Here is a 16410-nt window from a genome sequence, read left to right on the forward strand (position 1 = left end):
GACCCAGCTCAAGAGTTTTCAGAGGTGAAGAATATTAGTGAATGACCTACAGACTGTTCTCATTTTGGTAAAGAATGTAGCTGTTTTCTGCCCTTATCCAAAAAAAAATTCCTGATGCTAAATTAAAGAGCTTTGGATTAATAGTATTGACAGAGGAGATTTCAAGACAGTCTAGTATTGACTGTGTCACATAGATTATTAGTGGTCACTCTTATGTATATCTATAATGAAAAGAAGCAAACTGAGCAAGGAAAAATACAAAATGTACAGTTTGAAGAGAAATGGAGTACCAGGAAGTATAATGGAGCTAAGTCCAGTGCTCGTGGAGATAAGTTTAAAGAAAATCTTAATGGTAAATAGAATAAAGGGAATGGTTTCCTCAGGGCAAGAGCATACTCATCTAAGCTTCCAATTTGTAAAAAGAAATTAAAGAAAAGGTTATGAAAAAACGAATGTAAACCATTCAGTGAGCTATAGTACCTTAGTAATTTGTGATGTGTACAAATTTGGAATTATAATAATGTTTACTATAAAATAAAGATTAATTAATTTATTGAAAAAAAAGAAAAGCTTAAACAGTGATGGAAATTCTTTAAAAAACAGAAAGTTGATGCAGATGTAATTGAAGAAGGGGACCATGTTCCAGGCTCAACAAGTAGCAGAACTTGACAGCTTTGGCCACATAATTCTGACTTTAGAGTCAAGAATAGAAGAAAAAGGTTATGGAATCTCTCTTCAAGACTAAGAAAATCCACTGAGGTCAGGTATGTATCAGGAGTGTCCCTGCATGGAGGCCCAGGGAGACCATTGTATGACACTGTGAAAGTAAATCCTGATTGACTTGGACACCACAAGATGTTGGAAATACAAGTCATGGGATACCTGTCGAGGAGAGCTACTAACAGGGTGTGGGACCAGCCTAAGAGATACAACTGTGTTGCAGTCAACAAAGCTGAAAGGAGTTGGAGATCTGAAGAGTACTTTGACATCAGACACAGAAATGCACAGTTTGGAGTTTTCCCAGCTGGTTTTCAGTCTTCCTTTGGTCCAATGTTTCCTCATTATATTCCCTTTTCTCCCTTTTGGAATGGTAATGTATGTTGTGTGCCATTGCATGTTGGAAGCATAAGCTCTTTTTATTTTAATTTTACAGGGGTCACAGTTCAGAGATTCTCTTGAGTCTCAGAAGAGCTTTTGAATTTTGGAGGTCTCCTCAACAAAGACGTTACAGTTCCCAGGGGAGGGTTACCCGAACCCTGATGAGCTGAGGAGCCTAGGAGCCTAAGCTCTGCTCATTCTCTGTTTTTTCTTTCTTCTCTTCTTCTTCCTCCAATGAGTGAGTCACAGCAGCCAGTAAATCACTTAAAAGATTTATTTAAGGGACAAATCCAGAGAGGAGGGGTAAATCCAGGACTGGCTGACTCTGCTCCAGGGAGAAAGCAGTGGGAAACTGGTGCAGACACAGCCTTTATATAGGAATTCTTAGGGCAGAGCTTTCTAGGGATTGGTCAGTTTTCCTGCTCAAGAATCTATGTTTCTTTGGTCCCCCCCCCCCCCCAGGCTTTTCACCTCAAATTTGCATAATGTGGGATATGTCCTACTGAGGGACTGGAGATGAGAGTTACAGAGGTCTGGGGTCAGGGTGGTGGCCTGGGCTGCTGGAGCTTCCTCAGGCAGAGGTCTAGCTCCTTTTTCTGCCTTGAGGTGGTTATACAGTATACAAAGAGTCCAAAATGTTCAAAGAGTTCACTGTGAAGGCAGTAGACTGAATTAGGAAAGCAGGAAAGTCTGTCATTATCATGGACAGCTCCCACGGCGGCAGCAGTAGGCATTTTGAGGCAGGAATGGTGTCTGGTTCCCATAGGCTAAGACAGGAAGTAGCACCGTGGGCAGCTTCCACTGAGGGGTTGCTGAGGAGTCCTGGCCATTTTGTCTCCTGCCTCTACAGCCCCAGGGCAGGAAGGAGGGGCTGGCTGCACTGAGTTGGGAAGGGGAACTGCCAGGGAACCACTTGCTGCTATGACTTAATTGGCTTCTAAACATAGCTCTTGGAAGGTTCGTGGACTTTTAGAATTTCCAGCTACTGCAAAGGGGGAGGGGCAGCAGTGGGTCACCATGGTTGTGGGGCATCAGGATGTAGGGTGGCCTACTACCTCAAGTGAGCCACCCCACGCCCTGGTGTGGGTTGAGATGGTCAAGGCTCTGACTTGCAAGCGTGGGATTAAAGTGTAATAAAATTATTCATTCCTCTATGATCCGTGTCGTAGAGACCACAGACATCATCAATAAGCACCTGCCAGTTGTCTCGAGAGTTCAGCACAGACTTACTACTGGAAGGTGTGCCCCCACTGAACCGGATCCACCTGTCTCTCACTGGAAGCCACAGGCTCTATATGAAGATGGAACCGGGATTGAAGCTGCCTTCAGGAACTACATGCAACAAACTGATGCCAAGTAGGAGGAGTACAGCTATGAGATCTTCATATGCCATGCTAATGTCATCCGCTATATCATTTGCAGAGCCCTGCAGTTTCCCCTGAAAGGTTGCCTCTGCCTGTCTCTCAGCAATGGCAGTATAACCCATCTGGTAATCCAAACCAATGGTCATATTGCATTCAGGACCCTTAGGGACACAGGGTTCATGCCCCAAGACAAGATTAACCTACCTGTAAAACTGTACCCTCCAGGTGTTCTGGAGCCACTGTCACAGAGCCCTGACCATGTTGCTGTATGCCTGAGGTCCCACATCATGCAATAGTGGTCATAAAGGTTCAAACTCCAAGATGACAACCATCAAAGACCAGCTGATTGTGAATCTTCTTAAGGAAGTGCAGCCTCCCTCCTCCAGAACAAGATTACAGTGGTTGGGGTTGGTGCTGTTGGTGTGGCTTGTGCCATCAGTATCTGAATGAGAGACTTGGCAGATGAGCTTGCCCCTGTTGACATCATGGAAGACAAACTGAAGGGAGAGATGATCTCCAGCATGGCAGCCTTTTCCTTAGAACACTAAAAATTGTCTCCAGCAAAGACTACAGTATGACTGCAAACTCCAAGATGGTCATTATCACAGACAGAGCCTGTCAGCAAGAGGCAGAGAGCTGACTCAGTCTGGTTCACCAAAACGTATACATCTTCATGTTCATCATTCCTAATACTGTGAAGTACAAGTCCAAACTGCAAGCTGCTCATTGTTGTCAACACAGTGGATATCTTGACCTACATGGCTTGGAAAATAAGTGGCTTTCCCCAAAACTGAGTCATTGGAAGTGGCTGCAATCTGAATTCCTCTTAGTTCCATTACCTGATGGAAGAAAGGCTGGGAGTTCACCCACTAAGCTGTCGTGGGTGAGTCCTAGGGGAGCATGGAGACTGGAGTGTGCCCGTGTGGAATGGTGTGAATGTTGCCAGTGTCTCCCTGAAGAATATGAACCCAGAACTGGGCGTGGATGCAAACAAAGAGAAGTGGAAGGCAGTTCACAAGCAGGTGGTTGACAGTGTCTATGAAGTGATCAGACTGAAAGGTTATACATCTTGGGCCAATGACCTCTCTGTGGCAGACTTGGCTGAGAGCATAATGAAGACTTAGGCAGTGAACCTCATTCCCACCATGATTAAGGGACTCTACAGGATCAAGGATGCTGTCTTCCTCAGTGTCCCATGTCTTGGACAAAATAGAATCTCAGATGTTGTAAAGGTGACTCTTTCTCCTGAAGAGGAGGCTCGCCTGAAGAAGAGTGCAGACACACTCTGACAGATACAGAAAGAGCTGCAGTTCTAAAGTCTCCCCATGTCCTAGCACGTTACTGTCCAGGCTGCAGCAGGGTTTCCATAGAGACCACACACTCCTCCTTATCTGAGCTGTGATTAGCGCTATTGTGTGCAGGTGTTCTGGGGAAAAACCTCAATCCCCACAGCTCAACCCTGATGCTAAGCGGGACTTGTGTTTTGGTAACCTGGTTAGTGTGACAGTCCACTGTCTCCGAGATACACTGCCAATTGTGCATGATTCTCAGAACCTGCTGTGTCACTGTGCTGCGCACCCTCACCAGACATGCCTAGGCCAGTGAGTTCTCAATTAGCCATAACCTGGCTCCAGTGTGTAAAGGCAGTGAACCTCATTCCCACCATGATTAAGGGTCTCTATGGGATCAAGGATGCTGTCTTCCTCAGTGTCCCATGTCTTGGACAAAATAGAATCTCAGATGTTGTAAAGGTGACTCTTTCTCCTGAAGAGGAGGCTCGCCTGAAGAAGAGTGCAGACACACTCTGACAGATACAGAAAGAGCTGCAGTTCTAAAGTCTCCCCATGTCCTAGCACGTTACTGTCCAGGCTGCAGCAGGGTTTCCATAGAGACCACACACTCCTCCTTATCTGAGCTGTGATTAGCGCTATTGTGTGCAGGTGTTCTGGGGAAAAACCTCAATCCCCACAGCTCAACCCTGATGCTAAGCGGGACTTGTGTTTTGGTAACCTGGTTAGTGTGACAGTCCACTGTCTCCGAGATACACTGCCAATTGTGCATGATTCTCAGAACCTGCTGTGTCACTGTGCTGCGCACCCTCACCAGACATGCCTAGGCCAGCGAGTTCTCAATTAGCCATAACCTGGCTCCAGTGTGTAAGTCTATTATGCATCTCTTGTGCATAAATGTTTTAAAGGATATTATTTAGTGTATTATATGTGTCTTAGTGAACATGACAATATTATGTAAAATAAGATCTACATATGGATGATGCAACCAACTATCCAAGTGCCATGCCAATGAAAATACCAAATAAGCCTTGAACTGTGAAAAAAAACCTGCACCCTCTCCCCTGTTGGTGGCCTAACTGCAGCCTTCCCTTCCTTGTCTTCACTGTCCAGGGTGTGCTGTGGCTTTAGGTTGTCTCCAGGAAGAGGATATCTCAAATGTCACATTTGGGTACTTATTTCTGGCCTAGGCTGAAGAAGGCAATGTATGGGCTACATGGCCTTTTTGAAAGCTTTCTACTTTAGCATTACTACACTAGCACAGGCCTATGAGGTGTGACAGGAACTTTCTCAGACAGAACACAGGCTTATCATGCGTACCGACTGGTCTGGCTGTGCTGTATCAGGTGGTTACAGCAGATCGACTAAACAGCCCATAATGTCTAGCACAAAACCTTTCAAGTAGTATGGTGGTTGTTTACAACTGATAATTTCATATACTCCAATCTAGGAAGTTTTGTTGCTGAAATATTTATCAAAGATAAATAGTTGCTTTGAAAACTAACTTGTCAGCTCAGTTAAGAGCTCCTGTGTCTTCCCTATCAGTGGACTTGAAAAGGGGCAGGGAGGAGACCAGGGAGGGAGTTGGAGAGGGGGAGGGAATGAGGGAGCAGGATACAGCTGGGACACAGAGTTAACAAAATGTAACTAAAAAGAAAAATTAAAATAAAAAAAAAGAGCTCCTGTGTCTATTGCATCTAAATGAATTGAAGGGTAAAGGGACTGGCTTCTTATAAGGTAGATATAAGCATGAATGAAGTAGAATTACAAAAAGGCTGTGGCCTGTATATGACAAGTAGGTGACAGACCTGTGAGAGGTTCTTTGGAGGTAATGAAACAGCCCCCACTGACTGACCAGAGGAGGTGGCGTATGCTTGTAATTCTAGCAAGTGGGAGGCAAAGACAAGATCATGAGTTTCTAGCCAGCCTGAGCTTCGTAGGAAGACTCAGAAAAATATTCCAGACCAACAATTTCATCTTAGGTTGCAACTGGCTTCTGTTAACCTTTGGGCTTGTAGGTTATTTAGAAAGGATTCATTTATTCCAGATATTCTTATAACTTATGAAAAAACTGATTTGTGTGTGTGTGTGTTTTTTTTTTTTTTTTTTTTTTTTTTGAAACAGAATCTTAACTGTTGCCCAGGCTGGCCTCAAGCTTGAGACCCTTCTCAGTCTTGTGAATGCTGAAAATGCACATATACACTAACACACTTGGCTAAAAAAAATCCCAGTACAGTTTATATGAAGTAGTTGTGAGCATTTTCTGTACTAATACAAAGAATTAGCATATTTGACCCATCTTTCTGTCCTTTTTGGAAATAAGTATGTAATAAAGGTTGACTTTTTTAAACAGGAGTGTAAACTCACATTGCAATGGATTTATGGACATAGGTAAAGGGATATCAATAGTGAGGGGAATTGGTTATAGGGAACATACAAAATTCAAACAATCAAACTCATGTACTTCTTGATGTGACAAATATTTATTACTGCTTATTATGTAACAGCCACTGTTGAAAGCACTAAGGGATGTGTCAACGAACAAAACAGATGAAAATCCCTACCCATAGGGATTAGGGAGCAGAATGAAGCAGACAATACACAAATTATATCTAGATATATTATAGCAGATGGTGAATAGTACTACGAAGCAGTCTCCTTTCACACTTACATGGTTGTTAATGGCTGTGGAACTCCTGGAAGCTTGTTTTCTTAAGGCTAAGAAAAGAGAACAGTTGTTTTATTGTTATATATACCCTGTGTACACATATTATTGGGTCTCATAAAGATAATTTCAAGTATCTGTCTCCCTTTTAAAAAGAGGTACGATTCATTCACTTCACTGGGTCAGGCTCACTCCAGATAATTTCCCAGTGGATTAACTCTAAGTTAGCTTTATATTGAGCACCTTAATTAAATCTAAAAGTATTTCTTGAGCTCTCATTTGACCGTGTCTATTTCCTGATGGGACAATCAGGGGTGGCGGAGGGCTGGGTCATGTAATTTGTCCCAGATAATTAAAAATGGTACCCATAGTAACAACTTGAAAGCAGTGATTGGAAGATGCTTTCCCTTGATGTCAGAATCAGTGAGGGCCTTGTGTGACTAACAATGAAGAATCTCCTAAATAGAGTGAAGGAGCAGATTTCAGTCAGTTGCTTATCACCTTCAACACATCAACCTGGAGTTCTCCATATGTACATTTATTGACTTCAAGTCAGAGGACAAGACTCTGAAGGTGCTGAGCTATTTCTTAAGCTGATTTAGAATTTCATACATACATATAATGTTTTCTAATCAAGTCCATCCCCATTCCCTCCTCTTGAATTCCTCCCTGATTTCCAGTTTTAGGTGAATTTGATACATGCTAGAGTTGTTTAGGAAGATGAAACCCCTGTTGATAAAAAGTCCCCACCAGATTGGGCTATGGGCAAAGTGTGGGGTATTTTCTCCATTCTTGATTGATGTGAGAGAACTAAGGTCACTGTGGTGACCACTGTGGTCCTGGGTGCTATAAGAAATCAGGCTGAGACGGTCGAGTCCATGTCCATCTGCGAGTGATCTTGTCCCAGCTCCTCTGCCGCCACTCCACAGCCGCCACCAGAACGCCATGGATGATGATATCACTGTGCTCATTGCCTACAAAGGCTCCGGCATGTGCAAAGCCGGCTTCGCGGGCAACGATGCTCCCCAGGCCATTTTCCCCTCCATCGTGGGCTGCCCAAGGCACCAGGGTGTGATGGTGGGTATGGGTCAGAAGGACTCCTACGTGGGTGATGAGGCCCAGAGCAAGAGAGGCATCCTGACCTTGAAGTACCCCATTGAACACAGCAGCGTCACCAACTGGGATGATGTGGAGAAGATCTGGCACCACACCTTCTACAATAAGCTGCGTGTGGCCCTGAGGAGCACCCTCTGCTGCTCACCGAGGCTCCCCTGAACCCCAAGGCCAACCGTGAAAAGATGACCCAGATCATGTTTGAGACTTTCAACACCCCAGCCATGTACGTAGCCATCCATGCTGGCTGTCCTTGTATGCCTCTGGTCGTACCCCTGGCATTGTGATGGACTCTGGAGACAGGGTCACCCACACTGTGCCCATTTATGAGTGCTACCCACTCCCTCATGCCATCCTACGTCTGGACCTGGCTGGCCGGGACCTGACAGACTTCCTCATGAAGATTCTGCCTGAGCGTTGCTACAGCTTCACCACCACAGCTGAGAGGGAAATCGTGCGTGATATCAAAGAGAAGCTGTGCTATGTTGCCCTGGACTTTGAGCAAGAGATGGCCACTGCTGCATCCTCTTCCTCCCTGGAGAAGAGCTACGAGCTGCCTGATGGCCAGGTCATCACTATTGGCAATGAGCAGTTCCGTGCCCTGAGGCTCTCTCCCAGCCTTCTTTCCCGGGTATGGAATCCTGTGGCAGACATGAAACTACATTCAGTTCCATCATGAAGTGTGACATCGACATCCGCAAAGACCTATATGCCAACACAGTGCTGTCTGGTGGTACCACCATGTACCCAGGCATTGTGGACCAGATGCAGAAGCAGATCACTACTCTCTCTCCTAGCACCATGAAGATCAAGATCATTGTTCCTCCTGAGCACAAGTACTCCGTGTAGATCAGTGGCTCCATCTTGGCCTCACTGTCCACCTTCCTGCAGATGTGGATCAGCAAGCAGGAGTACCATGATTCTGGCCCCTCCATCGTTCACCACAAGTGCTTCTAGGCGGACTGTTAACAGGGCTGCGTTTTACATCCTTTCTTTGAGAAAACCTAACTTGCGCAGAAAAAATAAATAACATTGACATGGCTTTATTTGTTTTTGTTTTACTTCTTTGATTTATTTTTTTTAAGGTTTTTTTGTTTTGGCGCTTTTGACTCAGGATTTAAAAACTGGAACGGTGAAGGTGACAGCAGTCGGTTGGAACAAGCATCCCCCAAAGTTCTACAATGTGTCTGAGGACTTTGATTGTTCATTTTTTTATAGTCATTCCAAGTATCCATGAGATATTACTACAGAAAGTCCCTTATCCTCCCAAAAGCCACCTCCACTCCTGAGAAGAGGATGGCCAAGTCCATGCCCTGAGTCCACACTGAGGAGGTGACAGCATTGCTTCTGTGTAAGTTATGTACTGCAATTTTTTTAAATCTTCTGCCTTAATACTTCTTTACTTTTATGTTTTAATTTTTGAATGGTCAGCTATCGTGGCCCTTTTTTTTTTTTTTTTTTTTGTCCGCCCAACTTGATGTATGAAGGTTTTGGTCTCCTAGGGAGTGGGTTGAGGTGTTAAGGCAGCCAGGGGTCATCTGTACACTGACTTGAGACCTTTTAATAAGTGCACACTTTACAAAAAAATAGAACTCAGGCTGAACAAGCCATGAGAAGCAAGCCAGTAAGTGGTGTTCCTTTGTGGTCTCTGCTTTACTTCCTGCCTCCAGGTTCCTGCATTTACTTCCTTGGATGATGGACTACAAATGAAATAAACTGTTTCCCTGAAAAGTTGTTTTTGGTCATAGTGTTTTGGCACAGCAATAGAAACCTTGAGACACACCCTTATTCCCATCCCCACTATTTCCTCCCAAATTCAAGTGCTCTCTTTAAAAAAGAGACCAGGAAGTGCCAAAACATGCATGAGTGCAGGAACAACTACTGGAACATAGATGGATTTTCTTCAACAAGAGTCTTACTGCACATCTCAATTGTAGTGAGAAGACAGAATCCTGCCCTTGCTTACCTGCTGAGAATGATCCCAGTTGATCTTTAACCCAGACCTCAGGTCCAACACTGTTTGTCTTCAGGCTGTGAAGTCTGTGACTGAACTGGCTGGTTTACACATTTTCATATGCTTAAGAATCACCAGAGAATTTAATTTTTTTTCTAGGCCCAATCTCCAGAGTTTCTTATTCAACATGTAGAGGCGACTCCCAAGAAGAAACCCGCCTTACCCTCGCTGGTAATGGATACACTACTGACCTGAAGGCCACACCTTGAAAATCATAGATGTAAATCATTCCTCCTGTCACCCATTCAGCAAACACTTACTTTGACTCTTGTCTGGAAATCTAGACATAGTGTGAAGGGGCTGGAGAGATGGCCCAACAATTAAATACACTTGCTGATTTTCCAGAGGAACCAGCTGTAGTTCGCAGCACCCACCTCGGGCGGCTTACCTGTAACTTGAGCTCCTGAAAATCTGAGGCCTTTTGCTGGCCTCCATAGGCATGTGCACATACACACATGCCTACAAAAATAAATAAATAAATTAAGTAAATCTTGGAAAGTGTAATGACTTGGCTGTGTCCTCACTGAGCCAGCTGCCTGTGAGAAATCACAAAGCCAGCAAACAAGCGTCTTGTCTTGGGGGTCAAGACAACAAGTGGACAACAAGGATTGTGGTGAAACAAGAAAGTACCAGGGACTAGGGAGAACAGAAAAGGCTCCTACTCTGACAATCAGAAAGTCTTTCTGAAGAAGAATATCTTTTATGTTGGTAAAATGTTCTTGTGGAATGTATACAATTTACCCTTGTTCATTTAAATGTTGATTTCTCTACCCCACTATCTGGTTTCAATCCAGACATTGCACTGTGATGAGCATCACACCTGTCTCATGTTTGTGTAAACAATAAAACAAGCAGCCAATGTTGTGCAATGGGGAGAATAGTGTGAGACATCATGGTCCGGAGGGGAGGAGAAAGAAGTGAGTGAAATGAGTAGGAGAGGAGAGATTGGTAGGATAGGACTTGAACCAGGAGGAGAAATGAACCAGACCTAAGATATGACTAAAAGCAAGTATAATGTGGGCAAGCTGAATGGGAAGAGATTATGTAGGCTTGGAGGTTTAGGACGGAGTAACTATTGCCCAGCATTGTGCTCTAGGTTAATTAAATAAATCCTAGTCTCTGTGTGGTGATTTGGGTATACAGCTGGTTTAGGAATAACCACTGATTAACTAAAAGATAAATCAATAATAAATATTAATATCCTACAACACTCATATGCATTTAACAACATGATAAAACACCTCTAACACTTTGTTAATAAGGAAATGAAGAATGTAATGAACAGTATATGTCATGAGATTGAGATCACACTGACACAACTATAATCCTTGTTCTCATGCATAGAGGGCCAAATGCTAGGAATTCTACCAAAATAGTAACAATTATTCACTCCATATGCCAATAATATTTTTAGCTTTTAAACATGTCTTAACTTTTGCAATATTAATAATCTAATCCCCAAGTGGTAGGATATGTGTCCATTTTCACTAAAGGGAAAAGAAATGTGCAGGGCACAAATGCAAAGGGGTAAACATCAAAGAGCCTATATTAGAATTCTGTCTACGACAATCTCTAAGATCGCCACTAAGCAGGTGGATATATAAATCTGGAATTCAGAACAAATGTCTGGATGGGGGCCTGCATGTTATGATATCATCAACATGGTACTTAAAGCTATGGGATTGGATGAGACTTCCAAAGAGAAATAATGATATATGAGTTCTGAGTCCTGAGCCTTAGAGAACTCCAACATATAAAGTTTGAATAGATGAAGTGAAAACCATAGAGACTGTGATAAAGAGAAGCCATAGTCAGGTATGGCAATGTACATCTCCAATCCCAGGACCCAAATCTTTGGTGAGTTTAAGGTGACCTTAATCCACACAGCAAGTTTCAGGCCACCCGGGGCTATGTAGTAAGATCCTATCTAATTTTTTTTTTTTTTTTTACTTCAAAAATCACGGAAGAGTGTGATGGGGAGACTTCTGCTAAGTCATGGGAGAGGGTTATTGAAGGTAGTCCTGACAAAAGCTTTTAGGTACAGCAGTTCCAGTAATAGCTAACCTAGATTGTATTTAAGAGAGTAAAAGAAAAGAGGAAAAATTGGAGCTGTCAAATATACACAGGTTTTTCAAGGAACTTGATTATAGAGAGGAGCCAGGAAATGAGTGCACTGGTTAAAGGTCGAAGTTGGGCCAAAAGATAATTATATGTTGGTGACAGGGTTGGTGGGGTGGTGGAGTAGGAGGAATGAATAGGAATAGAATACAGAATACAAGTGGAAGGGTTGTACAGGTAGGATAAAAATGTGATAGAGGGCAGACTGTGCAAAGATGGAGGCAGGTGAGTAAATGTGATTTGAAAGCCTTTGAAAATTGTCTCTTTATACTCTTCATGTCACAGACAAGTGGAAGTGTCCCCTATATTCTTCCATACTGCCTAGAGTGTCAGTATGAGTTCACATGCAGATGTTTCTCAAAGTATGCTACTAGGCTGTTTATAGAACTGTAGGGAGGATTGTAGTACTTTTGCGCTTGCATTATTATCTACAATTAGAAAATCAACACCAAAAAAAAAAAAAAAAGAAAGAAAATCTACACCAAGCCAAGATTTTCAGATATAATCCAAATGGAAAATGTAAATGAATTAAAAAGAAAAACTTTTTAACTAAATTACATGGGATACTGTAAAACTTTTATATCATTTGCAACTGACCTTTGAGACAAACTGATTAAGGCATTGATTCTGCTGGAGGACCTCTAACAGCAAACATGTCTAAGCTAATACATTTAGCTGGCTTTACTCCTGAAATTCTGCTGTCATTTAGGCCCAGGTATTTCAGGGCTGAAAGAAATACCTTCTTTTGGGGTATGCTACTTTATATTTAGAGATAGAGAAGTTGCTAGCACTGAAGACAGAGATGCCTACTTTCATCCAGAGGAGCTTCTGAATAAACTATAGATAATAGCTTTTTGTTGTTTTAAGTCACTGCATTGGTGATAATTTATTATAGTAGCAATGAAACGTTACTGGGAAAATAATGGCAGCTTTGAGCATAAGGCTGGAAAAGGCTCTCTAGGTAAGCTTTTAGCTTCTGTCTCGTCTCTGGATTCCTAGAAGACAGGAGTGAAAGAGATCTGAATTTATAAGCTGCTTTCTATACTGTTCCTATGGCTGATAGAATGTATTTTCTGTATTATTGTCAATTATACTCCACAAAGCACAGGCCATGCACATTCAACAGCCAAGAATAATGATGCTCTGCAACTGCACAATGTGTTAGAGTTCCTGTGAGGTTTTCATATCTGACACAAACATCAACATAAACTGAAAACAAGACAGTAGGAATCATAAGACGTATCATGGGTTGGAGAAAGAAGGACTCCAGAAAAGACTGTAAATGTGACAAGCTGAAAGAGACAGAAAGACTCTCTACAGAAGGAAGTGAGCTGGCATCCCTAGCCAAGAAAAAATGGTGTAGACTCACTTTGACTCTTACCTTGAAAGCATGCCAAGAAACCCATGTAGTGAAGAAGTTAAGTCACAAATTATTATGTGGCCCAGGTCGGTTCTCAGCTGAAGGTCTCACCTAGTACCCTCACCTCCATTCTGATCCCAGGCAGAGGGACCAGCAGCAGTGGAAAATGGAAAAACCTACTTGCTTCAAGCTTCCGTGGTTCTTGTGTTAGGCATCTGCCCAATGTGGAGGGGAAAAGCGGCATAAATACTCAGCGTTTGAAGACAGCCAAAGCCAACTTCTTCAACACAATGCCAGGTAATTTAGACAGAACCTAAAGAGATTACCTCCTCGAACTCAAAGGCTAGCTAATGGGAGAAAAAGTGCTTACCTAGGATAAAAGGCAAGGTGATGGGGATGCACAATTCTCAAGCCAGCTGGTAATTCTGCAACTCCAGTTGCTCAAGTGCAGTCCTCATGTGCCTTGATATTTTATACTCCGTATAAGTACTGCAGGCTAACCTATTGTGCTACTGGTGCTCCATTGTTTTATACTGTCTATGACAATTGCAGGAAGAGTGACTGCTCTGTGAAATTGCTGGGTCACCAGGGTTTTTAAAAGAAACTCCCATACTGAACAATAATAAATGACACATTTCACAAAGAAGGTAGGATCTGTACATTTTACCACACAAAATTATTCATGTTTGAGGAGACAGGTATGGTTGCCATGATTCTAAATTCATACAATGTATGCATCTGTCAAAGCATCACATCTTACTTCATTTGTATGTACAATCCTTATGTTCTTTTCATTTAGTAGTTAGTTTTTTTAAAGATTTCCATGCACAAGTACTGTATTTACATTATTTCCAACCCATCCCCTCCAACTCCTCCCACCCCATCCCAACTCTCTCTCTCAAATTTATTGCCTTGTCTTTATGTTCTTATGTCATCAGCTAAAAAATAAAGGCAATTTAAAATAGTAGGACTAGGGTTGTAGCTCAGTGGCAGAGTTATTGTTGAACATTCTCAAAGCTTTGAGTTTGATCCCTAGCACTGCAGAATAAAATAAAATGAAATACCAAAACATTCACCTCGAAATTAGACAATGCCTACAGAGTAAAAATATCCTAAAATCAAATATTTGAAAGAGACAACAATATATTCAGAGACAACCCAAATATTTTTAAGCGTATGGAGACGCTTTGAACAGAAACTTCATAACTATTCAAAAGCCATATAGATTTAATATCAAACAATGAGACAGCAAAGAGTTGGAGTATGGTCTGGTGCTTTGTATTTGTTAATTGCTTGCCACCCCCCCCCCCCAAATTCTTACTGTTTATGAGCAAACTGTCATGTAACCCAAGTGTTGCTATTTAACCTTGCCTAAGGAATCATTCCTGATTGGCTAATTAGAAGGCCTAAACCTGGGCAGGGCAGAATGGGGTAGGCTTGGCCAAGGTTCTTGGGAATGGAGGACAGAGAGAATCATGGGAAGGAGACAAATGGGAAGAGAGAAAGAAGGAGGAAGCTGCCCTGGGTTAAGTAAAGAGCGAACTACATGGGCCATGAGTAAGGGACTCCAAGAATGGTATGGAGAAGGAAGCGAACCAGATAACGTATTTGGGATTATGGATGGTAAGTAGCTAGATAGGAATGGTTAAGGTAGATGGCATGGAATGGGGGCTGGAAGATATGAGACAGTGTACGTGGAATATCTGCCCAACCCAAGTTAAATAAGGCAACTATAAAACCTAGCAGGTATCTGTGTCTTATTAATTATGATAGCAGGTTAGGTAACACCACTGTAATAATTATAGGGCTAATAATAAACATATTTAGCCTGACACCTTTTATTTACAACAGCAGGTCTTGAAATTGAGAAGAAAGCCTAGGGCTGGTGAGATGGTTCAGAGGGTAAAGGCACTTGCCACCATCCTTGACCACTCCATCTTGATAAACAAGATCCACTTAGTGGACGTAGAGACTCTAACTCCCCCAAGTTGACCTATGACCTTTACACATGCACTAGGGCACATACATGCCCCCATATAGGGGCACACACGCACAGAAAATGAATATATTCTTTTGGCTTCAAGTGGATGGTGCAGGTTTCAGGCTATTTGAAGGGTTTTACCCAAATGTGGATATCAGGCCAAATCACACAATTTATATCAACAATATGAATAACAAAATTAAAAGAGAGAGAGAGAGAGAGAGAGAAAGAGAGAGAGAGAGAAGAAGATTTGAAGTGATCTCTGAATGCCCTGTTTTCTCAGTTTGGACATGTGGTAGGTATTGTAGCTTTGATAACCATGAAAATGGGGGGGGAGGATTTGTGATATTTAAGGAATTGGGCTCATCCACAAATGCTTTGAGAGAATTCAGTATGCAAAAACAGATTCTAATATAATATCTCAAATTTGTGGCACTTTTGCTGACAAGGAAGAGATGAAAGCTAGAGCCTAAAACCATGGAATAGGCAGCAGCTGCAAAATTAAAAATCAAAAAATTACAAATAAATAGATAGATAGATAGATAAAAAGGCCTGGTCAAGGAACACCAAATTCAGCTAATACCAAAGGAAATGCAGTCCAAGCAAATCCTCAAGTCCCCAATTACCCTCCAAGCTATATCCTATTCCTTAATAACTTAACAGGATGGCTGGCAAGATGACTCAGAGATTAAGAGAGCACTGGCTGTTCTCCCAAAGGTCCCAAGTTCAATTCCCAGAAACTACATGGTGGCTCACAACCATCTATAATGAGATATGGTGCCCTTTTCTGGCAAGCAGGTATATATGCAGGCTGAATATTGTATAAATAATAAATAAATCTTTTTTAAAAACTTTCCAGAAGAGATGAATGAGATGAATTTGTAGAATTTGAAAATAATGGCCAGGCTGGAGCTTCCACAGATGCTCTAGAAGAGTTTACGATCACGCCATCCCATCTTTATGAAGATAACCTATGCCAAGAAAAAAGTTTGGAATGCTATTTATAAAGGACTTGGTGTTGTTTATCGTCTCTGTTTTGATCACATTTGGTCAAGTCATTTTAAATGTTTGGAAGTGATGATGAAATTTGGAGGAAAAAGGCACGTATTATTATTATTATTATCATTATTATTGTTATTGTTATTATTATTATTATTATTATTATTATTTTAGTTCCGGTGAACTATGAAATGCAAAGTCTTAATTTTGTACAATAGTGTTTACTTTGTGTTTTGTGTACTTAAAAAAAAGAATAAAAAATATAAAAAGATAAGAATAAATGAGCCTGTCATGGTGCTGCATGCCTTTAATCCTAGCACTCCATGAGGCAAAGGCAGGCATATCATTATGAGTTCGAGGCCAGCCTGGTCTACAAAGTGAGTTCAGAACAGCCAATGTTACACAGAGA

The 16410-nt window shown here is 42.1% G+C and overlaps 3 pseudogenes; all 3 read left to right on the forward strand.

Moving 5' to 3' along the window:
- The first annotated feature begins 2783 nt into the window (after nt 1-2783).
- Nucleotides 2784-4297, forward strand: LOC110565070 (L-lactate dehydrogenase A chain-like; annotated as a pseudogene).
- A 3005-nt stretch (nt 4298-7302) lies between these two features.
- Nucleotides 7303-8486, forward strand: LOC110565067 (actin, cytoplasmic 1-like; annotated as a pseudogene).
- Nucleotides 8487-14574: 6088 nt separating this feature from the next.
- On the forward strand, nt 14575-15682 carry LOC110565068 (U2 small nuclear ribonucleoprotein B''-like; annotated as a pseudogene).
- Nucleotides 15683-16410: the final 728 nt, after the last annotated feature.

Source organism: Meriones unguiculatus, chromosome X (assembly GCF_030254825.1).
Source record: "Meriones unguiculatus strain TT.TT164.6M chromosome X, Bangor_MerUng_6.1, whole genome shotgun sequence".
In the NCBI taxonomy this organism is placed as follows: domain Eukaryota; kingdom Metazoa; phylum Chordata; class Mammalia; order Rodentia; family Muridae; genus Meriones; species Meriones unguiculatus.